The 25,704-nt window shown below is 43.1% G+C and overlaps 1 protein-coding gene across 2 annotated transcripts in view; it reads left to right on the top strand.

Moving 5' to 3' along the window:
- The window catches only part of frmpd3 (FERM and PDZ domain containing 3), a 74,582-nt gene that overhangs the window by 31,924 nt on the left and 16,954 nt on the right, over positions 1-25,704 (top strand). Inside the window, exon 1 of one of the 2 annotated variants that reach the window (XM_030102462.1) lies at positions 3,525-3,798. The exons of the other annotated variant lie outside the window; for it this stretch is intronic. The gene's annotated coding sequence lies outside the window, so the exon portion shown is untranslated. Of the gene's footprint in view, positions 1-3,524; positions 3,799-25,704 lie in introns of those variants that run through there. 2 annotated transcript variants of the gene reach the window in all.

Here is a 25,704-nt window from a genome sequence, read left to right as displayed (position 1 = left end):
AAGTTCCCTGCATTTCTACCAAATCTTTCCCTTTCCATGTCAAGTTTTGTGTTTGTTGTGCTAATGGAGGAGTCACTATTGGATGAAAGTCAGTGGAAGAAGCAGCGTGAGACTTTTAGCGTGAGTTGTTCAGGTTTCAATGAGCCTCCATCTATGCGATCAAAGCCACAGGCATCTCGGGTTTGAAAGATATAATTTATGAAATGAATTATGAAACGGACGTGAATGTTTTTGACTCCACTAAAACTAGAACAGTGAGACTCAACTCCAGCAACGTGTTTCTGTCTGCCTTTTGACAAGCGTGATGAAATATTAAATTGGAGCATGTGTACCTGATTAGTTAGTCAGTTCAATATCATATCGTGACTCCTCGCACACGCTGTGAGTACATACTGAAAAACAGAACAAGTAAATCATCCACATGAGAGGAAATCGGCCTGGATCGGCCGAACGGTGGTGCAGCGGTTAGTGCTCTCGCCTCAGAGTAAGATGGCGCGGGTTCAAATAGTAAAAAAACAAAAAAGGTGTTTCATTTATATTGTTTCACAGAATTATTGGCTGCATTATGGAACTGAAAATCATGCTAATGTTACCTGGCTGAGATAAATACAGGTGCACTGTAATATTGCCACAATCACCAGATTCAATTGGTTACCCTCTGGCAACTCCCATGATGCCCCGAACGATGCCAGCTATGTTTTGCGGTGAGTCCTGATGGGGAGGAGGGGAGCGGGAGTCGCCTGAGCAGCAGAAGCCGATACAGCAGTCATTTTTGCTACGGCGAGACTTCAAGGATGCGGACCAGGTGTTTCATTACTGAGTGGTTTGGCCCAACAGCCCCACCGCCATCGGCGCTAATGTCGCTCTCTCCCGCCCGAACGCTGGCCCCAACAGGCTCCAGCTCGCTGGGAAACTTCTAGAGCAGGTGAATGATGACGGATGGTTGGGCCTGGACTCAGAGCTGAGGCGGGCGGTCCTGATCCCGGAGGGTCTGGATGGTTCCTGACGTGTCCCTGCTTCAGTACGCCTGATGACTGGCTCATTAGCAGGGCTTCAGCAGAGCTTCACGAGGACACACTCATTACGTTCAGGTGTGTTGGAGAAGGAAGACAATGTGGCCCAGAGAGGAGTTTCCACCTCTGATGGAGAGGAGCAGAACATTCAGGAAAACAGATAACAGCAGGCCGTACGTTTCAGTTTGTCAGAACTAACAGTGCATAATTGATGAAAAATAGTTACTAAAAAGATTTTGAAAAGAAAGAGAAGCCAGGGACAAACTCTGCTGCTCTCGCACAGTATATGCATTGACCTTTAGTTTGTGTCCACAATCTGTCATTCAAGGTTTACCGGGCAAGTGACTATAGTTGGTGATTTAGCCATTTTTTTCTTCCCATTTTTATAAACTAACATTGACAAGTTCAGGAAAGTCAGAACTGACTAAGCGTTTTCTGGCATATTAATATTTGGATCAATAATCACAAAATATAACACTTCAAACTTTAAACTTTTCATGTAAACTTTGATGGGTTTCACCACAATACCTCAAAAAAAAAACACTTCTCACTTCCAGTTAGTGCAAATAATTAACAGACAGTCTGATTTAATATGAATAATATGTGATAATAATGATAATAGAGGCCAAAAAACTGTTTTGTAAATGGTAATTTAGATTGTAAGGCAGGGTTTTAACAAGATTTTATCACTTTTTTATTGGAATCCAGTGAGACATTCCATTTAGACTACAAAACACGACACTGCAGGCTTACTCAGCAACGTATTCCTTAACAGTATCATGCATATCCAAAAAATACAATATAAAAATTGACTTCCAAAACCAGGAACTTAAAATGTTGGTTTCATATAATGCTAACCACACAAGTTGAGCTACTGAGGTGAGTAATCAGATATTGTAGGAAGAGAATACCTGCAGGGCTCTACATCAAAACGTGTATCATCACCCTCACTGTGAGCTGCAGTCTGGATGCATGTTTATCCTGAATAAAACAACAGGTAGAAGTAATATTAATGCAAACATGACTCTGTGGGACTGTAATGACAGTCATTAAAAAAAATATCTGGACAACATTAGGTTTTACTCTTATGAAAAGAAGCATCATTTGGCCAAATATTCCTGTTTTGTTTATCATTTCCTCTCATTATGCATCGTGTACAGTAAAATGCATAATGTTTGCCTGAGGTCAACTAAAGCGTGTTGACCCCATGTTTATGCGGGAAATGTGCTGCACGCATTATTGTCAGAGCGATGACATTTAGGCAGACTGTTTAACGACAGGGCTCATGCAATACGCAATTATCGTTTTTAATGCTTCGAAACACACATCTGAGTCCAGACGAAGGCAGGCCAGGAACCAGAAACCTCGTGCGACGGCTGCGTCTCCAAAGGCAATGATCTGCTGCTGTAAAAGCGTTGAGGCCGCCGGCTTATCGGTATCAGAACGCTTGAGAAACAAATAATGTGAAGCGCCGAGCCTCTGACACCAATCTGTGCCTCGAATGAAAAAAGGGTCAAGCCCATATTGACGTTGAAGAGTGTTTGAAAGATATTACTTTGAACCATGAAAGTGTAGAAAATGAGTTATTCAGCAGAGCGCCAGTACTCTAAAGCGTTCGCATGAACTTATTTGTAATTAGATCGAACATGGGTGAAGGAAAACTTCAAAGTATTTGGCAGTAAAAGTTGGAAAAAAAAAAAAAAACTGATAGACTGACTGCAACGGCAGACAGAAAATTCAATATTTTTCATCATAAAAACAATTATGTCATGAGTTTATTATCGTTTAATGGAAGAATCCTCAGTGTCGTCCAACACCACTCACACCCTTGCTTCATTCCCGCTTCAAGACACTAAGAAGTACATTTTTGTGTAATTAGTAATCAAATTAAAAGCCTGTAAAACAATGTGATATTTAAATTGCCCAAATCAAAATACCAAATTATGAAGAGATGCAGCGCAAACGGCAATTTATTCATGTGAAATTTCATCAAACACAGCTGAGCAATTTGATTTTTGATGAGCGTTTTAAACGTGGCGTTTCGGCTTCGATTTACAGACTGATTGAGCCTCAGCGGCGGAATCTGGCGCCGCTGTACAGCCATGACAGTTCAAATCACGTTCAAGCGCGCCGCCTGTGAGTGAAATGAACTGTGCTTCCATGCAGCAAATGTCCCCCTTTTGGTGTTTTCACTTCTAATTTCCTTCACTTTTTCTTGCTTCCGTGTATTCCAGTGTTCAGACTCATAAAGGTAGAGCTCCACACCCGTCACTGCCACCGGCTTTATGACGCAAAGCGACGTGTGTGACACTCCGTTTCTCTCCTCCACGCCACATCGCTACGCAGCTGTCATCAGGAGGCTTCTATAAACTGGATCTTCATGGTCGTTTACCGGCTGCATCGGCATGACATGCATTATTACTGCGGGGAGATGAATGTGGATCTATCTTTGGATGCAGTGCAGACATTATCTGAGCGGGGCATTAAACCAAGCACTTGCTGTTTCACTCACCCCATGCATCAACACACCTCACTACTGTATTTACTGTATAACGCGCTATACGCCGCTTTGTTATTGCGAGAATGCTGCTGCAGACAGCCATTTTATGTGACAAAATGCTAAGCGTTGGCGGGTAATTCAGCATTGAGTGTGACAAGTATTAAGGCTTTCTTTGCTTCCTGCTCCTCCACAGGTACACACACTGTGCTCCTGTCACTCGTGTGTTTGAGGCAGAGTCCTGCTTAGCAAAAGAATCTCCTCTCCACCCGTCAGCATTCAGAGATCGTAAGTAAATCCTTCATTCTGCCTTTTTCTTTGTTTTAATATGCCAGAGCTGAAAAAAAGAAATCTCTGTTTGGTAGCACAGTGTGAGATTGTTGACACTGTAGAAAAGATGAACCAAACTGAAAAGAAAGGCAAACAGAATATTCGAAAGAACGTGAAACATGCAAAAAGAGATTTCAGAGTCTTTCTCTTGGCTGTCTGACCTAACAAAAGCTTGTAAAAACTAATCTTACAAGGATGAAATGCTCGATCCTTTGTCAATAAGCCTCAGGCAACGGCAATATTGCTATATTTTTTCCTAAACACATAACCTCTCTCTCACTGAGTGATCGCACCATAATAAGCCATTTAAAATGAGTCATGAATAATGATGATTCCTCTAACCTTCACCGCTTTTCTGCCTTTCTTTGGAAACAACACACTGTACATCTCCAGTCGCAGGCTTTAAGCTCTGTCTCAGCTTGAACCCTCTGTTGTTCTGATGCAGCAAAAGGGTTTGATCAGATGCAAACAGTCCAAACGCGCAAGTGTGTGTGTGTGTGTGTGTGTGTGTGTGTGTGTGTGTGTGTGTGTGTGTGTGTGTGTGTGTGTGTGTGTGTGTGTGCATGTCCTCTGCAGCTTTTGCTCACAACTGCAATTCTGCATTGATTTCATGCCAGTGAGCAGAGAGTGGATGCAGTGCGAGAGAGGAGGGGTTCTCCGTTATAGCCAGGTACATCAGCCGGTGGCGACGGCCGTGGCAGACCGTGTGTGGCGGAGGAGGATAATGCTGCAGGAAAAGGTCTGCAGTCCATACAGAGATCATGTTTGCTGCAGTCACAAATGATTCTGTGGAAGTTTCCTGTACAATTCCAGCAATAGGATCACCAACGTTTTTTTTTGATTTATGGGATATTGCATTTCTGTTTAAAAAAAAAAAAAAAAAGAAAGGAAAGAAATCCCCTTCACCATTTGGAAGCTTTTACATTAGCATATGAAACACAATGTTCACAAACCTTGGAAATATGCTGTTTACCCCTACAGCGCTTCAGGATTATAATCAACTCATGGGCTCACTCATTGTTTTCGAGAGTCGGCCAATTGTGCTTGTTTGGGCCTCATCTACAATGAAATCCCACATATTTCCTCTCATCCGTTCGTCATATGGACGGAAGCTGGAAGTAGTGGAATGAAAAAAGCTCTCTGAATGTCTGGAGAGTTATCTGATAGCAGGAAACACGGTGAGCTGATATTCACAGACTGCTGATTCGGTTGGATAAATTGAAGTTTTATCCTCCACCTACTTGATTTTAGCATAGTTTCCGATGAAAAATGAGCAGTGGGAAGTCGTGAAGTCTCCCCCTGAGCCACAGATCCTTCCAGCTGTTGAGTCCACCCCGAGGCTCTCTGGCGCCCCCTGTGGGAAGGCCGTAGCTCTCTTGGAATACCTCTGTTCTGCAGTAAATAAACAATGATGCTGTTTTTTGTGGGGGGTTTTTTGTTGTTCTTTTTTTTTTTTGAGTTTCTCATCTTCATATTTAATTTATATATCAAGTTTGTTTGACATGTAATCAAACTCGTACACGTTACGAATGAACATTAAGACTCATGGGTAAAAGACTTGCAGGTGCATCGTCAGAATAATGTCATTACTTTTACAGTGCACACCCCATGGATAATTAAAGGACCCCAAGGTATTGTACTTATGTTCACTCTCTGAAAGAGAAAGTGAAAAACATCTGTCGACTATCTGCATGCAAAATAAGCTACACAGGGGGAAGTGGTTCGTACTTTCACCTGACAGTGAGAATATCAAGTCCTTTCTATAAGGAAGTGTGGTTTAGAGGTTGTAACCAACCGAAACACGAATCACGCCAATTTAAATTTTGAACTGAGGTCTTATTCCCAACATAACTTCATATGCACCAAAAACTGGTGATAGGAAGGGTAGAACGCTGTCAGTGTGATCAGACCAACAGGATGTGAAGCATCATCCTTACCTTTCATAGCGGCGTCAAAAAAAAAAAGTCACTCATAAATATATCAGTGTTGGAGAGGAGAAGCCAGTGCCCTTCACAACTTCACAGACGCTTCAGGAAACTGTGATCAGTGGCCTCAGAAGGCCGGGGCGAGCTGGGGACAGAAAACAAAAACACCCTCTGTGATATACTGGAGAAACACAATCCACTGCTCAAGCATGGAGACGGAGCAGAGATCAAAGGCGGGGAGGAAGGAGCTTTACTTTCTGTCTCTTCATGCACCGTGATGCTTTTCCTGTTTCCCGTTGGATCTATTTATTGGTCTTTAATAAACCATGAGAGCATGTGAGTCCATGCTGTTGGTCTCAGTACAGCTTAAGACACTTCTACACTATAAATATTTCATACTGCATCTCATTATGTGTAAATTCAGCTTAGCAGCAATGTGTTAAGAGTCTCGCCGTATCCTTAAGACGGTTCAATTTTCTTCTAAATGATTCAGAGTCTGATGGGTCGCATATCAGATCCATATCCAAGAAACTCCAGGAAGATATCGCAGCATTAGTAAGTAAGAGACACTAACCAGGGACTCGAAGGAACCATTAGACTCGCCTGCAGGCAGGTTAGAGACCTGCGTCAAGGCTTTAGTCTGAATCAAACCTTTTCCAGAGGTTTCCATCAAAGCTAATTTAACTTTAATACAGTGCAGACGATGCTTTAATGGAGCCTGGTCTCAAAAAGAGTTCCTTTTCAGGTGCAGGTTTTCCTACATTCCTGAAATAGAAGTCGACGTGCTTCAGTAAAATTGATCGAATAAGAGTCCGTCATTTGACTTCATAACTTAGAGATTTCTCTCTCAGACAAGCAGGAGCTCTGCTGCAGGATGGAGACGCTTTCCCTGCTGTGCTGACTCCAGACACCCTGTTCAAAGTCTTTAGAGTCAGCATCAGTCAGTCCAGACGGGAGCGTTTACCAGTTCAGAACCGGCAGACCGTCGGTCTTCTCCGTACACTGGGACCCCGGTCTTCCTTCATCACTGCCCTCTTCTACTGCGCGATCTATTCTTGCTTTTCATCTTCTCGCTCTCTACTTATTCCGCTGTCACATTTGTATATACGGGACATTCTACCTGAGTTTTCTCTGGCTCCTTGTAGCCATCAAACACAGTGATTTTCCTCTTTTGCTGAGAGCTCCGAACCCTTCACAGGTCTTCCGTCCTCCTCTTTTGATTGAGAGGTGCTTCAGGTTTTCCAACACGTATCTCTACCTGTGGTAGATATTCAAACGTGGAACCTTTTATTTTTTTTTTTTTTTTCCTGATCTACTGATTTGCAACAAATCGCAGGCAGTCTGTCTTTTCTTTGAAGAAAAATTGGCTGAATTTAGGCCAGGCTGAGATGCTTATTCATGATGATACTGCTCACTCATGTGTGTGTGTTTTTGTGTGTGTGTGTGTGTGTTAAAAGTGTACTGCAGTGGGTGTGAGCATCTCCAGAATCATCAGCTCGACGCTCGTCTCCTGTCACAACACTGTCTGGCAGTGAGCGGCTCAGTCACACTGGGTGACACAGCGCTCCTATTAATCATAGCGAAGGACCACTAATGAAGCCATTATGTATTCCGAGAGTTTCATCTTGACATCCACTTTTCCTAGTAAAGAAATGGCTGATACAGAAATACACATAAAAGGCACAGTGGGGAATGAATTAGCAAAAATTGAGTCCGACAACTGAAACTTCTTGACTCTTAACAAGATATAGAGATTAGAATTGGTCCGGCTATCCATTTTATATTGATGTAGTTTTGCACAATTTACTGCAGTCCTCACAAACATTTCAGTGGGGGTTTTTGTATTTTACAACGGCAAGGAGATGCGACGCAGTAAAATCTACATTTTACAGCTATATGACGAATAAATGCGAACGGCTCCGAGTGGCTGATGCTCATTTTAGCAGCGTTTGGCCGTAAAGCAGAAACGCGCTCGTAAACACCACAGCACTGATGGCTAAAGTGATGAAGTCTGTGATTTGCATGAAGCTCAGGCTGCATTGCAGCATGCGCGGCATTTGCTTGTGCACAATACTTTAATTACTGAGGCAATATCAACGTCAGATCACTATGCGAGTCGTGTTCTTGAAGGTAGCCAAACCAAAATCTGAATTATGAGGTCACTTTGATTGAAGGGATAATATATGTGAGTGGCAGCCAACAAAAAAAATAATTTCCCTCAGCTCTTGAAAGCTGCCATGCAGGCCAAATTAACTTGCAATTTAATAATGCGCTTTAACACAAAATGCAACTTGAATGGAAGAAAAAAGGGCAGATGTACCACGTGCACTGCCAAAGTACCACCAGTTAATATTTCATGGGAAATACACTCAAGGGAAGCGCTCCCTCAGCTCAATTAGTCCCAAAAAAAAATGATGACACCCCACCCTATTGTGTTTTATTAACTGGGATTTTAGCCTTATGGAATGCTGACTCAGGTGGTCTAACTCATCCGTTTCAGCTGGAGCCACTAAAGGTTTGACACAGCTGCTCACCAGTGAGGAAGAGTTAATCGATCAGATTTACACAGGAAATTACTGGATCTTGTATTTTGCCATTGCTGACGGAGGAACTTCCTATAAATTATGTGAGAAACTGTAAATATTATATAGAGGTACTATATAGAGGTAATGAAGAGAATAAGACCAGTCCAGAAAAGGAATGCTTGTACGTGTCTCTTCATATTTCTAGAGTTAAACACATTTGCAGAAATGTGCAGGTTTCAACGTTTCCAAAATATTCAGATGATATGAAGGCATTTAATTTCCTCAAGAAGCCAACGTGTAAAGACAACCTGATCAGATTTCTTGTTTGTTTTAATCTCGAATATGGTTAAGAACGTTTTATTTGAGGCAGAAACTGCACTGGGTCTTGATTACACATTAACAGATAAAGACCACCTTGGAATGAAATGACTCTGGCATGTTCCTCTATCACTGCCGATCCAGCAATTGAATTTGGCTTCCAGCCTCTTTGGAAGCCGTTGATTGAAACTCACTGAAGGCTTGTTTGCATTTTTAATCCTTTAAGCTGCTACTGACCAAGGAAAAACCTTTAACTTGCTCCATACGTAATGCCAGGGAAAAAAAGAGAGGATGTTTTGTAATCATATGTCAACACGGTAATTTATATTTTCGGAAACAGCAGCAGCATTTAGCCAGCGTGATGCAGTTATGCTTTGTAAAACGCTGGCTCACAATAAGCCGACACGGCGAGGTCAAGACCCGAATCAAAGAACAGAGGCGAGTGCAACATTTCCCACATGAGCAAAGGAAAAAGAAAACTCCGTTTAAACAGGAGGAAACCTCTGACACGACCGGACTCAGAGGTGAGCGGCCATCTGCCTCAGATCGCTGAGGTGACGGCAGAGTCCAGACAGAATGGAGCAGCGCCGAGAAAAAGAGCAAACAGAAAGAGAGGACAGGCTACCGGGGCCGGCAAGCCACGATTCACAGAAACCTCAGACCTGTCAGAGACGCTGCTGGTGGCTTCCTTATTTATTTTGGTCTGGAAGCAGCTGAAGTGAGCTTCAGAAAGGAAAACAAAACTGAATCTTGGACAGGTCTGGAGTAAAATGTATGCACACTCACACACACACACACACAGACTGCCCTGATATGACTGATTTTAATATAAAACACTACAAATAAACTGAAGAGAAAAGACTGAGGTGAGTCTTTATCTATTTTCAATTTGCATTAACTTTAAACCCGAGCAGTAAATATATGTATTCGATGCATTTATTGATTGATCGGTGGCTCTGGGCATGCTTGGTTAGACATCTGCATAAACAGAGTGAGTCTCTGAAAGCGAAACAGACGAAGCTGGAGAACGGGAGCGAGCGTCTCTGTTCCAGTAGGGGTAAGAGGACGTTGTTGGAGTCTCTGGAGTTGGTACAGCGGATCATGTTAGTCATCACCTCTCTTCATTCCTCGTCCCCGAGGCTCCCAGCTGCAGCACGGAGAAAACAACCACGCCAACCTTGAAACACTGGTTGCTATAGTGATCGCAGACCTAAGGATTACATAAATCACAGCGCACCAACGCTACAGGTGTTTCAAGAAAAAAAAAAAAAAAACTATATGGAAGCAGGTGTCTTTGCATGATGGTGGCAGCTTCTAACAAAAGTTTATGGTGAATTAAAAGCAATGTCTAAATTTAAATCCACAACTCTACGAGTCGAGAGTGCTAATCACTGAGTGTGACCCTGTATTAAAGATTAAACGATTAATTAGCGTTATAAACGGGCCGATGCGTGTCCTCTCGGAGACACAAAAGTAAAAACATTTATAGGCATGTATCTACAAGAGCCTCGCTTGTTGGTAAAAGTAATGAAGCAATTTACCATTTCAGTGCAATATCCTGAGAGTGGCCCCTTACATAATGAAGCCTAATGTGTCTGTGCAGGGCGCTGTTTGCATAGAGCACAGAAATTAAATCAATACTGGCGTATATCTCCGCGCTCAAAGACTTTCTGTCTGGGATTCATTATTCTGTTTTTCTGTGTTCTTCTCTCTCTCACAGACACACTCCCACACATATTTGTGCATGTGTGTGATGTAAAAGCTTTCTGGAGCATGAAATAAGCTTTCCCTGAGAACGGTGGAAAACAGACTGACTGCTGTCCTTGGCTTTTTCTTAATTAAGTATACACAGCTCTCGTCTTGAAATCATAAATGTCACCTCAGAGCTTCTGGCTACCTTTCGAGTCCTTCCTCTTGGTTATGGCTCTTCAGTGAAACGCTGGGATGTAATCAGAGTAATACAGCACTTGGCCATATTCTTAATAAGGTATTTCGAGTCAAGGACTCTGCAGCTCCTGTAAAGGGTCATTCATTATTATGGAAGACCAAAAAGGGAAGTAAAAGCTAAAAAAAAAAAAAAAAAAAAAAAAAAATCTAATGCGTTGCATCAACGGCCAAGACATAGATGAATTTTTTTCCTCTTTGAAAACAGAGAGAAAAAAAGACTCCTCTCTCCTCCCTTTCCCCTCCCTTTTGCTCTTCTCTGCCTTCAAATCACACTCAAGGATGTGCGATGTGTGTGTGTGTGTGCACAGGTGTGTGCACGTGCGTGATGTGCTCCAGACTGTAATGAGCCAAGAGGAGGAAGCTCTCCGATAAGAAACATATCAGCTCTCTGCACCTGTTTGCCTGCCTCCTGCCTCCTGCCTCCTGACTGACTGACTGACTGACTGACTGCACGAGCCGGCCACATGCGGATTCCCTCCCGTCGACGCAAAAAAAAAACAGATAAATGAAATCCATGGCACAAATATCTGAAACCACACTTCACGTGGAATTTTGATGATTTGTTGTTTTTACTCCGACATGTAACCGGGAAAAAGTTAAACCTTTGAAGATGAAGTGGCTCCGAGGCTGAAAACAAACAATTTTGTCTGAACCCCACAAGCCTCGGTGAATCTGTCAGCGCCGAGCAAGAAGCCTGCTGACAGGCTCGCTTCTGTCGGGGCGGTCGCACACCTTTACGCTCGTTTCACCTACACTTTAATTCAGGGGTTGGTGTGTGGAGGATGAGACTCATGTCGCCTCACAAAGTCTCTCTGCACACATCATCTGTCTCAAACTGTGAAAAAAGTGGTGAGTAAACTACCTGGCATTCCAATACACAGCGTTATTTCCATGTTTGGATATATTGTATATTTATATATAACTATGTATATGGTAAGTATTTTTGCATTAATATATTATTTCAATTTCAAATACCAGGCAAGTCTTTATATATAGTTTGCAACTGTTTTCACTGTTTCTGCAGTAAAGATGATTTAAAATGTAGAAGTAACAATGTTTGGTGTTACCATTGGAGTATTAGTGTAACCGAGCAGTAAAGAAAGTGTGGTTCAAACTATATCACCCATTTGTTTGTCCTCAGTTTATGGAGAAAGAGTTGAACACACACTGAACATGGATTCAAATATGGCCGCCCCCGATGCCGCCACTAAAACTAAGCGCGGCGTGTAATTAACTTTTAGCGGTGATCTATGCTTCCTGTGCGTCTCCTCGCCAGCGGCGCCCCGCCCCCGACTCCCCCCCTCGCACTCGCATGTAAACAATCCCCGCCATGCACAAACCTCTCGGCGTCCCTGTCATAACACCGCCGCTTTGCAATCAACATTGCTTTCTCAGACTTCACACACATGGCTGAGCACCGGCGACGGAGGAGGCGGAGAGGAGAGCAGAGAGGAGGCGAGAGGAGACGGGGCCGGAGGCCTCGGGGAAGGAGGGAGGCAATGAGCACAGAGTAAATACCTTCTTTGGGCCATTCGCCTCTACGTTTCCTCCAAACACACACACACACACAGGAGTGTGTGAATTACACTGGAAGCTTCCCTCATTTCATATGACTACATTGCAAGAAATGATACATTTCCAGTGCCTGTAAAGAGTAGGAAAAATAATATTCTGAAATTACGAGAAAGTGATGGACTCACACAAAAGAGCTTGTTATCCGCGGCACAAATAGACTCATCTTTTTCCTATTCTTGGCTTTTTCTACCATGACACAAATGTACTGTAGGTGCAGGGCGCCGGTCGTTACACAGTTCAGATTGATCCTTTCAAATGGTCTTGCGAAAAGCTCAATATGACAGACCACCCGGAGTATTACCTGCAATCATGTTGATTATCTCCACATTCTCATTGATTGTCATGTGGTTCTTTCCCCCCCTCATCCTCATATCGCTCTGCGGCGGCTGATATGGAGCTACCTTATCGATCGCACCCCATTAACAAGAATACGAGTGCTCCGAAGAAGCCCGATTCATCACAAACCCCCCGGGAGACTTCACTCAGGGGGCCACATTCACTCACACCTGGAGCAAACATCCGCTCACAGGTAAACTTCACGCCAGGCATCCACTGGAAAAATTGAAGTTTAAGGAATAAACACTGTGAGTTCATGAAAGTCAAAAGGATGGGAGACATTATATTATCTGCTCTGACTGAATACTGAAAGGGCCACATGCTGGTGTAGTGAGCAGTGCTCTGGACTTTCTGCACTTTTTTTATTTTTATTTTTGCTTGGATTATTCTCGTGTCTTCCCACAATCTAAAACCTCGCACCGGAGGTGTGGAGGGCTGGTGTGTTTGTCCACAGTCAGCTCCGTTCAGCTCACCATGACCCCGAAGTGGATGGAGCAGTAAAGAAGACGGATGGTCGGAATATCATTAGATTTAAGATCAAGTATATAAATACTGGTCCTCTGGCACTTTGGAAGCAACGAACTAAACAAACGTTCCTAAAATGCTCGATATATCACAGCACCCACTGGACAACGTCATGCTGATTTAAAGAAGCAGACTATTCACTTCTCTGCTCTCTGTAAGTTATCATGGAACTGGTTTTTTTTAAAATTGAACGCCCTGACTGATGCTTGCACGCAAATTACACATGACAATGACAACAGTAACAAGAAAAGCAGGCAGTCAGAGGTTCTGCTTCACTGCAGCAGTCAGCCTCCTTCAGAAGTGTGCGCCGCAGAAGGCTACATGCAGTATTCTTCGCTCTTCTCGTTTGCCCAGGGTGCAGTAAATGGATTAAAGCGCCGAGCGCAGCCAACCATATATTCATTTCCTCCACACCCAGGACGGGCGCCCAAGACGGAATATTATAGAGTGTCACAAACTCCCTGAACCATCATTCCAAATCAGAGATGGGAGATTAAAATCTTCTTGAGGAGATAACATCGCTCCACATCAGTCCGCGTGCTCACGTGCCAAACTTTATCAGTGCGAGGAAAAAAACAAACAGAATCACCAAGAAACTGTGCCGAGGGAGAAAAGATTACATTTCTCCAGACATGCTCTGCTGCTGGTTTCACGGGAACAAATGAGGCTAATCCTAAACAACACACAAGGAAAAAGTTTATATTTTTGAGGGTATTTTCTTGCACTCCCGATTACACTGGTGGAAGTATAAAGAAACAGTCACATTTCTGTAATCAAACAGTATTTCTACCTCCATTGACGACACTGTTTAGAAAAAAAAAGCTCCTCATATACATCATCTGTTGTTCCGGTGGACCTGAAGCTACCTCACATTAACAGCATTAAAAAAAAAAACATTTACTGTGAAAGAAATGCCTGACGTCGCATTCACTTTCCCAAATCTGACAAAGTGTTCATGAATGCTAAAGAAGAAAAACACAGATGGATTCATTCATCTTCCAGGTCACTATAGTCAATTCAGGGGTCACTCAGTACTGGAGCCACATGTTTATAAAGCAAACCCACAGGGAAAACATGCAATCTCAACACACAAAGGCTTTGAAGTCTTCACCTCATCCATAGATATTGATATCCAGCTCAATGAACAGATTTTAATAAAAATGTTTCTCATTTTATTGGTGCAAAAACTGAAGGAGAGATAAAGCTAATTCCAGCACCCCTGCATGCATGTTGATGGACAGTGGGAGGAAATGCACGCACACACACACACACACACACACACACACACACACACACACACACACACACATCCATCACCTATGTAAATTCCTCTGTTTTGTTTTGTTTAAGATATTCTGGAAAGCACTTTGCGGCACTCGTCTGTAAAAAAGCACTCACTAAAATATTCTCTCACAAGTTGGAAAAGAAACTGATGAGAGGTAATCAGAGAAACCTCAGTAGAGTGTGTGACGGGGTGAAGTAGTGCTGAACATCAACCTGTTGTTAGAATCCTGTAATCGAAACATTTTCTTTTTGTCAGTAACGTGTCTGCAGACAAAACCCTGGAACATAGCTTCCAGGATTCACTCCTTCTTTTTCTATTTAATCTGTTAAAACTTCATCAAGATCTGGATGTAATCAGATTGGATTACAATGCTTCTGATGTGCTGCATTAGAGATTAAAAAACCCCTGCAGACAATTCGCTCCTCTGGAGGGTTTTTGACTAATAATGCTGGACGTCTGTCATGATCACTCAAACTGCATTAAGAAAGCTGTGGTTAGAGATATAATAAGGCACGGCATTAGGAACAATTAATGAAAGTATCCACAAATCAAGGAGGGCAAATGCTTCGTATTTCCACTCCAGGCTGGGGCAGGAGGAGACGGGGGTCGATCCGGACTTCAGTCTACAGGCAGCAGCGGCACAGCAGCTCAGCAGGCTGGATAATTACACACCCTGACGGTGTGGCCACTTGGTATTCTCCGCACACACACTAAAACACACCAGCAGTAGATAAGTCAGTGGAGGAAGAGGGAAGGAGCGACGTATAGAGGATCCTCCAGATCAGCCAGAGCCAGACGGCAGGGTTTCAAATCAGCCCCTTGCTGTGGTCTGAACTTGTCGTGTACGCCGGTCTACCAACAGATAAAACCAACGCCGGATGCCAAAGGAGCAAATGCTACAGTTTACCATGAGATGAATAATCATCCTAATCTCCTCATTATGGCAATAAACACAAACCCTCCCGCAGCAACATAGCTGCACCTCAGTGACTGACGTGGCTGTGGAGCCGATCAGGAATGTCAAACCACATCTTTACTGTGCTGCTCTATAAGAACTGTCATTATTACAAGCCAGTGGATAACAGAACCGTTGCACCAGCTGCTTGTTAATATTCTGCATTGGCATTTTTTGCAGCCGTGCTGTGAACAAAGAGCTAGAAAGATCGGTTTTGTGCAGTACACAACGCTCAAATTAATATCAGACAAAGACTGTTGCTGAGTGTATCAGAGTCACACAATTTACTCACATTGTGTGAGATGAATATTAGCAAAGGCAGAAACTCAGAAGAAATGCAGAGTGCATGGGAAACCGGCTTCATGACGCAGATGCAGAGAAAGGGACAATTTACTGGTCGTCTCAGAAAGGCGGAGTCAAAGGGGGCGTGCGGGTGATATCTCATGGGTGGCAGCCACTGGGAGAGGAGGGGGAAGCAGCCATGCTGTATTTTGTAGAGAATGAGTGTCACTCTGTGTCGTTCCGCTGTCAGACGAGCTGCTGAGAACTGTGTGCTTCACTGAAGGGTGACAGGGAAAAGACAGAGTCGCTCTGCTGCTGTCACAGCCACACTGCCTCTCTGTTTTCAGCCGGGGGCAGCTGGATGTTTGGGACTGGCCGCCGGCTGCTGGACTGCTCTCGGCTCTTTCAAATCCAGGCTGAAAACCTTTCTGGTTGCTGCTGCCTTCTGTTGAAGCAATCATTCATGACATGCCGCACTAAATGTTCTATGACGCAACATCATTCGCTTTGCTTTTAATCGCATGTATTGATATTTTCTCTCATTTTGCTTTCGTGAGAATGTTTGTTCTTCTAAAGCACCTTACACTGCCTTCTTGCTGAAAGGTGCTCGACTGCTAAAAGTTCTTCTCATTTACTGCTCTTTTGGTCAGAAAGTGTGGAGGAGTCCAGAATTGATTTAGTAAAGGTCAGGGGTATTAGCCTTTGGTTGCAGTTGGCCTCATTGGCAACATTCACTGTAAAACTTCTGTCTTATTTACAGTATTGACACATCTGGAAAACTGAGGCTGAGTAAATGGATTGGAAAGTACACTTAAAGCTGGCACGCAGCAAGTACAGCAGAATGGAAGAGTTCAGGCTGGCTGGTCATTTTTAAAGAGAATAATACTCAGTAGATTCGTTTTGTTTGTTTTTACCTTTAAAGTTTCTTGATTGATGAATCAAATGTAGTCTAGTGGAACCTCTGCAGCCCGAAAACATCTCCTCCTACCTGAGGAGGCCCATTGGAATATGACAGCTAATTTCTTTCCTGGATTGCTTTTCACTCAGAAACTATTCCTCCTCTCTTACTGCTGTGCAGCCCTATTCCGTCTGACATGCCGCTCTCTGTTTTACCGCCCTGTAGCTTCACTGGGTTTTCAAACCAATTCTCCATAGCTGCTCTCTGCACCGCCACGCTGCATATTAAAAGAAGGGAAGCACATTCAATTAGGTGACACACACACACACACACACTTTTTCCTCAATAATTCTGCATATTTTGCATCGTTTGCATTCCATTTCATTTAAATTCTGATTCATTGCACTAAGAAGCAAATATCTGACTCAGCACATCGCGCAGCGCAATTTTGGTCTCTCTCTCTCTCTCTCAGGCTCTGTGTGTGTGTGTGTGTGTGCGTGTGTGTAGATATAAAATTATGGAATGACCTTCAGCAAACCGGTGGGTGTTGTACTGTTTTATAGACCGGTAAAGAGATTGCTTCTACATTCACCAAAGAGCAATGTTACAGAGAAGCAGCTCCGCGTTCAGCTGGTCCCTCGCCCCGCAGCTTCAAAGCCGTTCCCTTCTGCCTGAAATTAGAGGCAGCTCATGCTGCACGGGGATCAACACGCAGACCAAAAAAAAAAAAAAAAAAAAAAAAAAAATATGATGAGGACACGTAAAACTATCTGTGTTATGTTTCATTTGGGATAAAAATTCAAACACCTTTTTTAAAAGCAATTAGAAGACTACAAATGCTGCCGTTCACTGTGTCGGGTCCTTTTTGATTGCTGCAATCAGGAAGTGGAAAGGTGACCGAACGAACGCGCTACAGTGATGAGTGCAAATCAGCGAAACAAATGCACAAAAATCACCTTGATTGTTTTTGTTTCACAGCGAACAGAAACATCAGGCTTGCCTCAATATCTGTTACTTCTGCAAGGGTGCTGCAGTCTGGGCATTAAAAGTCTGCCCCCTGTCCTCTATAAACACTTCTTTTATGGCCGTGGAGGTGAAAGGAAGTCGTAACAAGCTATTACATGGATGAGGTGCATTCCTTATCCTGGTCCACCTTTTATCAAGGCAGATCTTGCTCAGTGACCTGAAGAGACTGTTGGAGCCGAACATCTGTTTGGCTAACCTCTAACACCCACGTCTCCGCCGTGACGGACCGGCTCCTTCCACCCTGCGGGCCCATCAGCGCTCACACTCCCTCCTCTCCATGTCCGTTCACCTGTGTGCCCGGAGAAGCTCAAGTAAAAGAAAGTTTTTAACAGAAAAGATGTGCTTCGATTAACTGTGACGTGGGGGAAAAGTCTGCTTTATCCTCAGGGAAACACAATGAGTGATGAACTGTTTGACTTTGATTTGTCAATAACCCTCAGGGACTCGACTGTTGGCCATGTGCCAGAATGGGAACTAAGGCAATTCAAGACCGCAAATACGAATTATGTTCCCTACGGTTTAATCTGGGAGGGCTCTGGACCAAATGACCGTCTATTTGTTCCCCTCGTCTTCTATACCGCTGCAGGACGCTGGAACCGATCCCAGCAAAGTCTGGGCAACGGCAGGAACACGGTGGACGGGCTGCCGGTCCATCAAACACAGAAACAGAAATTTAGGCTCACATGTACAGTTTTGGACAGTGGGAGGAAACCAGAGTACCCGGGGGAAACCCCCACACACATGGGGAGAACATGCAAACTCCACATAGAACAACGCCAGAACTTCACAACTGGAAAAGCGGTTAAAGGTAGAAGGAAATCACATTTGATATCAAATTAACCAATCAATAATGACCAATCAAATACAGTATATAGGAATAATTCACGTCGCCAGCCCCTCACCGCAAATTGTCTCTATGAATTGTGACTAAAAACATCTCTTGCGCCAGTTTATCTCTCAGTGAATGGTGAAGTGTTAATCGTCCCCTGGAAATGTCACTTCCAAATAACAAATATTGTTTTCTTCAATTATGTTGGTGGGAACGCCAGCTGTATTAAAAGCATCGGTGAGTTTGTTTTTCCTTCATTCAGCAAATCAAATTCTACTGACGTTTTAATTAAGAAAGATAAGGTGAATGGTTAGAGTGAAAGCCACTCAACTCTTCAGTCTCAGACAGGTTTCGCACGTAATTCACACTTGTCTGTTTGATCAGAGTAAAGAAAGGTGTTTTAGAAGTAAGAGGAAGATAGAGGTCCTAAGTGCCCATAACAGTGTTAATCACAGCAAGAAGAAAGTTTTAAATGTAGCTTCTCAAAAAAAAAGCAGTCAGGAAACAGAGCTATAAAGACAGACCGGTCTGCAGCAAGTCAAAAGACCAAAGCAAGCTGGAACAGACATACTTCAATAAATCAATTTTCCCTCAAGACGAATGAATATCTATCTGCACACAGAGCAGACTGGTGCAGCTTTTAAGTCCGATCCCGTCAGACAAACACTCTCGCCTGGCGCCGCCGTATCGCCGCTCTTTAACAGCGAGGTTGAGGGGTTAAGCTGGGCTGAAGACGACACAGTGTGTGAGGTGGGAAATTAATTTCCATGTTGTGTTGAAGGTCATCCGGTGAGATGACGACATTAATAATGTAAGAGTGACTCAGAGCTCGGAGCAACAGCTCAGCCCGAGACCAACAGGTCATCCAGGTCTATTCAGCTGGAACAGCAACCCTTCGATCACGCGACCCTGCAGACGTTTGCTTTTTTTCATTACACTCCTCCTGCATGGGGATGTTTCAGGTGGAGAATCAGTGAAAACATCAAAATGTTCTCAAATACCTTTAGCTCCTTGTTTTTACACCTCCGTAATACCTGTGGATGAAAAGTTGAAGGTTGTGACGCAAGAGTATGATATTTCTGCTTAAGCTGTTCAGATAACACTATAGGACATAGTATGATCAAACCTGTCCACTATCGTTTATCTTCATTTATCTTGATCTGACCGCTAATGAAAAGAGAGTGACTCAGAGTGGGGGGGGTGAGGAGAGATCAGTGGAGCTAACAAGGACTTGTTAGCTTGATCGATCCCTTCCCCCTATATTAACATAAAAAAAAAAAAAACTGTACACATGAGCTGAACATAAAGGTTTTTAACTCTTTTTCAGATTTTTACTGTCATCTCCAAAACAGTAACACCTGGAGGAGCATATGTGGGTAGAGAATATACCAGTTGTTTTTATGAGAGAGTCCACAGAAAGTGATTACTTTTAGCTTTCTAGCTTTCAACAGATTTAGTTTTCGGTCCAGATGGGTGAGGAGTTTGCACTTGATTCATTTTTCCCTTTGTAATCAGAATTTTGGAGAGGAAAGACAGGGTTAGATAAGCGTTTCAGCAAGCATTTCCATCCAACTCGAGGTAAAGTAATGCAAGACGATGCAAGGCAAAGTGAAGTTAAACAAAGCCTTGCAAGGCGAGACGGGGGCAACACAAGGCGAAGCACAGCAAGGCGAAGTGAAGCAAGGCAAGAAAAACTGTAGCAAGGTGAGTGGAAGGAAGGCAAGATCAGGCAAAATATAGTGAGAAGAAGCAGACGGAGGTGAAGCGAACCGACGATGCAACACGAGGTGAGACAAGAACAAAATAAGCACGGAAAGATGAGGCGAAGCAAACCAAAGCGTGGCCGGGCAATTTCAAGAAAAGCAGCACACGAAGAAGCAAAGACAGACATAGCAAGGGCAAGACAAGGCAAGGCACATGCCTGTGAACTTCTGGCTTATTCAAGCATAAAATTAGCTGTCTTTCTTCACTTAAAAAAAAAACCTCTTAAAGTCCTAATAGCCTCTGTTCAGAACTTACTCAGCGACACACAACTGAGCGAACTTCACAGCGTGGTTCGAATGAGTTTTTAAAAATGTGGATAAAGTAACAAATCTGTGCAGCTAAACCACAGCCGAGCAAATGAGAGGCATGTGGACATTTTACATGTAAATAATTCATCCCTGAATGACTGATGACTGAGCAACAACTTCAGGGAGTGGAAGTGATGAGGTGACAGCATGACTTGATAAATTGATCCCATCTGCGCCGACTTCAAACGCCATTTGTGGAAAATGAGGTGCAATTAAGTTAGTCAGGTAAAGACAGCCACAGATGGAAAGAGACAATTTTCTCCAAACAAACTTTTTGTCTGTATTTTCATTGCGACGGACAGAAATCCCAACTGTGTGAACAGCGTCTCAAGCGAGACTTACAAAGAGTAAAGCTGCTATTGTTTACCTCGCAGAGCTGGATGGAAAATCTACTTGCAGGAGCGAGGACGCAGGTTGGGTGTGGGACATATTGAGGGGAAAGACGTGTGAATGAGAGCAGTGTGCTTTATGGGTGTCAAAAAAAAATACAGTCCAATAGCTGCTTTCTTTTTTCTTTTTTTCTTTTTTTTGACAGAGTGACTCAAATTGCATAGCAACAGTGAAGATCTGCAGTGAAGGGACTGGAAAAGCAATGAGAGCCGCTTTCAGCTTGCAGTCAGTGGACTGCCTAGGGTTTTAAATTATCCAATCCTGCAGATAAAATACACAATGAGAAGTTTATCAGAAAGGATGTCCAGGACGGACTTTCACATATCAGCATCCGCTCTCCCCACAGACTGAATTGGCCGTGTTGCATTGACAGAGAGGATTAGGCCCGGTGCCGATGGCTCCATTTGATTGGCTCTCTCAGTGCAAAGGCCCGTCTATCATCACAAGTCACACAACTCAAATCCTTTTAGCATAAATATTTAGTAGGAGTTTTTTTGCTTTTTTTGTCCTATCACAGCCAGCGACAGTAAACAGATTGGAGTGACAGTGGCTAAAACACTGCCACAGTGATTTTCATGTTGTAACTTCCTGTAGAGGCCAAACATATGACATGCAGGATATCTTTGTCTGGGAAGGCTCATTTCACAGTGCGCTCCGGAGATTATTGTGTCGCCTTTCTCATAATCCTAACAGGATTTCTCCAGAACCAAGGATTTGTTACGTTTGATACAAAATGTTGGCAGCCGTCGCTTTAAGCTGACAGAGGATTCCAGTGTGACTGAATGGGAAGCATCAACACGCAACTTATATGTGTACATATATAAAATCAGATAAAACAATCACTGAAATAAAACAGACCATGCATGTCTTAAAAACAGCACATTAGTGTCTTTCCAGTTACTTTCCACAGGGAAAAAAAGATTCACTTCTATAGTCAATGTTTTTTTATTTAGTATTCAATTTGTACTTGAGTTTGGTTAAAAAAAATAGATTTATATGAAAAAAAAATGAAACATGATGTTACACAGTAATTAAAATTCTACATTTCTCTGATTTATATTCAGCCGGTTCTGTCTCGAAGTAGGCTTTCCATTGATTGATGTTTCAGCCTCTGACATTAAGCTGCAGCTTGCATTGAGTGTGAAGCAGGTTTCAGCACATTGGAACGTAGACGGTGAAGCTAAAGGAGGGTTTCTAATCATATATTCACTGAAGAGAGGGAGAAACACGCAGCTTTCACTGATTTAGTTATGCTTTCTCTGGGTGGGGTGGATATTGTGAAATTACAGGCCCGCGAATGGCGAACTGTCACTGTTTGCACATAATTTCTTGCATGTGTTGCTTAAGTGTTGCATAAATGTGGAGGATATATTGTGGATGTTTATGAACTTCTGCTTTCTGCTTTGCTGGGTGGGTTTTTATGATTTTTACAGCAGGTGGAACTTTGCTTTCCTTGACTGTGAGAAAGGCTGCAACGGAGGAATGATCACATTAGGCGTTGTTAATAAAATGCTCATGAGGCATGTGAAGCATGAGAGAAAGAATGGGTTGACCGCAGTTTCACTCCTCCACAATGAATTGTTAATGCGTGGGAAAGCAGCGAGGGTGGATGAGTGAGGGAGAGTGCGATTCACATGTACAAGTTCCTACATGATTCCGCATTTCCCGCTGCTGCACGGAGATGGTTAGAGCTGATGCAGTCTGGGTAATCCATTTCTAAGCCCTTGACTTTGTTCAAGTACCAAACTAATATTGGCCTAAATTTACAAAACACCAGAGCTGAGACTCAGCATTCTTCCGTTCATAAATTATGCAGCCAGCCCGAGGATATAAGCTTGGCCAGTCCGTCAGTCATAAATAATTACGCTGAAAACGCTCACCTATTGTCTGGCTTCCAAGACACCGATCCAGTAACATGCGGCCCCTTTTGACTCTCCTCACTTTCCAATTAGAGCTGCTGCTCAAGTCACAAGTTCCCCAAGTTCATCCCGGATTCAAATTAGAAGTTCTGATTCAGCCACTTACTGGGCCTAGTTAATCAGAAAGATTAACAATTAGTGTAACAGTAAACTTCCTCAAGCATCAACAGTAAGTATCCAAAATAATTCGCGACTCCATGTATAAAGCTGTGCTCATAGTGACAAAAATTGTCTCTTTAATTCCATAATAAATATAATAATTAAAATATAATTAAGAATCAACACTTGGGATGCAGCATTCAGAGGACTAAGCCTCAGTAGCTGCACATGGGAATAGCCTAAACTAATTAAGTCTAAATAATATTGCATAAGCATGAATAATGCTGCATTAATTTATTGTAAATACATTAATCAGTGTTATCAAGCGCCATGGCATTTACTAAGGAGTTGGCTATCTCTCCAAACAGCCAGCAGAAACACCATTTTTTCCCAATCATACAACATATTAAACCACTTAATTAAGTATTCAAGTGATCATTTAAACAGTGTAAACATCCAGCAGAAAAGGTCACAGATTACATGTGCTGTGTTTGTAAAATATGGCGCGAAATTAGCTGTAAAGCAACTCAACGTTCTTTGAGTTTTCATCTTTGCAATCAAAACAAGTTGGAGGAGGATTTTTACTTTAAATGTTTTGGGTTTTTTTTATATCCACGTAGAATTTAGTTTTTTTGTGAAGCTGATTGGATCTGAGGCACAGCGAATTAAGAAGCTACTGAGTACTTGCATCTCTTCCTATTTGCTCAGGGTCATTCAGATTGTTTTAATAAGAGGAGACCACTTGCTCTCAATGATCTGAGTGCAGTTCAGAAAATAATTTGAAGGGAAAACAGAAAGCACAGTAAAGCAAACACCGGCCAGCAGCAGGAGAAGTACACCGATCAGCCAATAGCTGATAGTGCTAGCATTAACCTGTGAGCTACAGGAGCTTGTTTTGGAGATATGTCTGATCTCACCGTCAGGAAACTTTATCCCGTCCTCCTTCCATAACACCCGTTTGGAGCTCATTCATTCAACTTCTGCACTGCTTTATAAAACTCAGGGTTGTGGGCACTGGAGCCAATCCCAGCTGACTCTGGGTGAAAGCAGGTCGATGGTCCACCGCAGTGCAACCACAGCAAGGCAGACGGTCACCCGCATTCAGAGCTGAGTGCAATTTAGAGTCGCCACATTCATGTTTTCGAGCTGTGGGAAGAAAATCAGACCATCTGGGGGAAAAAAAAAATATGTACGCACAGTGAGAAGATGTAAACAGCACACAGAAAAGCCCTCAAGCCCCGACTTGAACTGGATATATTTGAGGTGAGAGTGCTGCAGTAACACAGCAAGGTGCCGCCCAGCTTATATCCCGCCCAGTGACGAGTGTCGTCACACATGGCTCATCCCTTCACCTGTCGCTGGTCCCAATATTGACCAATGTAAGACAAGCGTGTTCACATTTTATTCACCGAGGGACACACAAAGACCAGTATCCTAAAGGCCACTCACTGGAAGTGAGGTGTATCACTTTATCTCTGGTGCATTAAAGTAAGCTGTATCTGCCTGTAGGAAAATTATGCTTGATAATGCCCACAGGCCAATTAAAAATGGCCTGCAGGCCATGATTTAGACACCTCTGGAGTAAGTTCATACAGTTTAGACAGAAGTGTATGAACTAACTACCAGAGAGGCAACATATTACCTTCTCAGGGACTCTTGTGTCTCATTATACCAAACAGGACTGCTGCTCGCTGCCTTTTACTTCCTACAGTGGCTATGAATAGACTTTCGTCTTGAACTGATAATTTGCCTTGTAACTTCTAAAGTAGTTAAACCAGCAGCATCACCCTGATCTTTCTCTCAGTAGATTCAATACCAAAACTTACAACACGTAAGACTGTAATTCCCTCACAAAGTGAATTTATATTGTATTTGTTTGTTTTAGACTTTGCTCTTTCCTGATTCTTTGAAAAGCCTCCAACTTATTAGCCGTGATCGAAGGTGGAAGAGGAGGGTGGCAGGAATAATCCATCATTCCAAACAATAAATTCTCTCGCCTTCATGGATAAAATGTAAAAGGTCATTCTTTCCCCACCCTGAGGCCTTGCGAGTGGCTGCAGACTGGAGGACCGAAGCGGAGCAGGTATACGATGCCCTGACCTGCGGCGCCTGAGGAAATGCTGGCATGTGGACGTCCTGGCTGCAGGGCATTCACAGAGCGTCTGACCAGCCCGCTCTCCCTCGCAGCGGCCACATCACTATTCTTTTCCACCCACCATCCCTCAATTCGCCCGAGCTTCAACAAGCTACGGAGTGCGGTCGTCATAGTAACGGGCAGGCTTGCCGATGCCCTCGGGGATCATTTCTTGACAGAATTCCTCCATGTCCTCTCCCAGTAAAGGTTGGCCCCTTTGCTGGATAGCTGTTTGTCTTTGCAGGCACGTAAGCTTCTGCTCAGGTTTTCCCCAACGCTAATTTTAGAATGAAAAAAAAAAAAAAAAAAAAAATCTGTCAATCCACCAAGGAGACAAAAACAGACAGAGGATAGCTCAGGTCCTTCACGATCAGGATGTCCGAACTTTCTACCGACTGAGGTCAGAAATCTTCCCTTGGAGAAGTGCTGAGGTGCCTCGGCGTTTCTGATAATAACAATAACACACAGCAATCACAGATACATGGCAGGTCTTCTATAAGAAGCAACTGAAAGGGTGGTTTTTTTTTTCCAGAATCTGGAAAAAGAAGACATATGGTGGGCAAAATAAGACATTAGAGGGTCATAGAAAATCAAGACGAAATGGAAACAGAATTGCACTGTCAGGATCTGTTGGCTAAATCACAGAAGAAAATAATCATTCTCAATCAAAAACATGTAATCCTCTTTAGGGGCAGAACCAGCTGCTGCAGCACCATTTGTCTCTGCTGTGCACCTTTGATACAAACAGATGATCCTTTGTAAGTTGACCGAATACTGAATACAGAACAAAAAAAAAAAAAAAAAAAATCATATCTAATCTTTTT

The sequence above is a fragment of the Salarias fasciatus genome, chromosome 2 (assembly GCF_902148845.1).
Source record: "Salarias fasciatus chromosome 2, fSalaFa1.1, whole genome shotgun sequence".
Classification (NCBI taxonomy): Eukaryota; Metazoa; Chordata; class Actinopteri; order Blenniiformes; family Blenniidae; genus Salarias; species Salarias fasciatus.
This window is presented reverse-complemented; position numbering and strand designations above follow the sequence as displayed.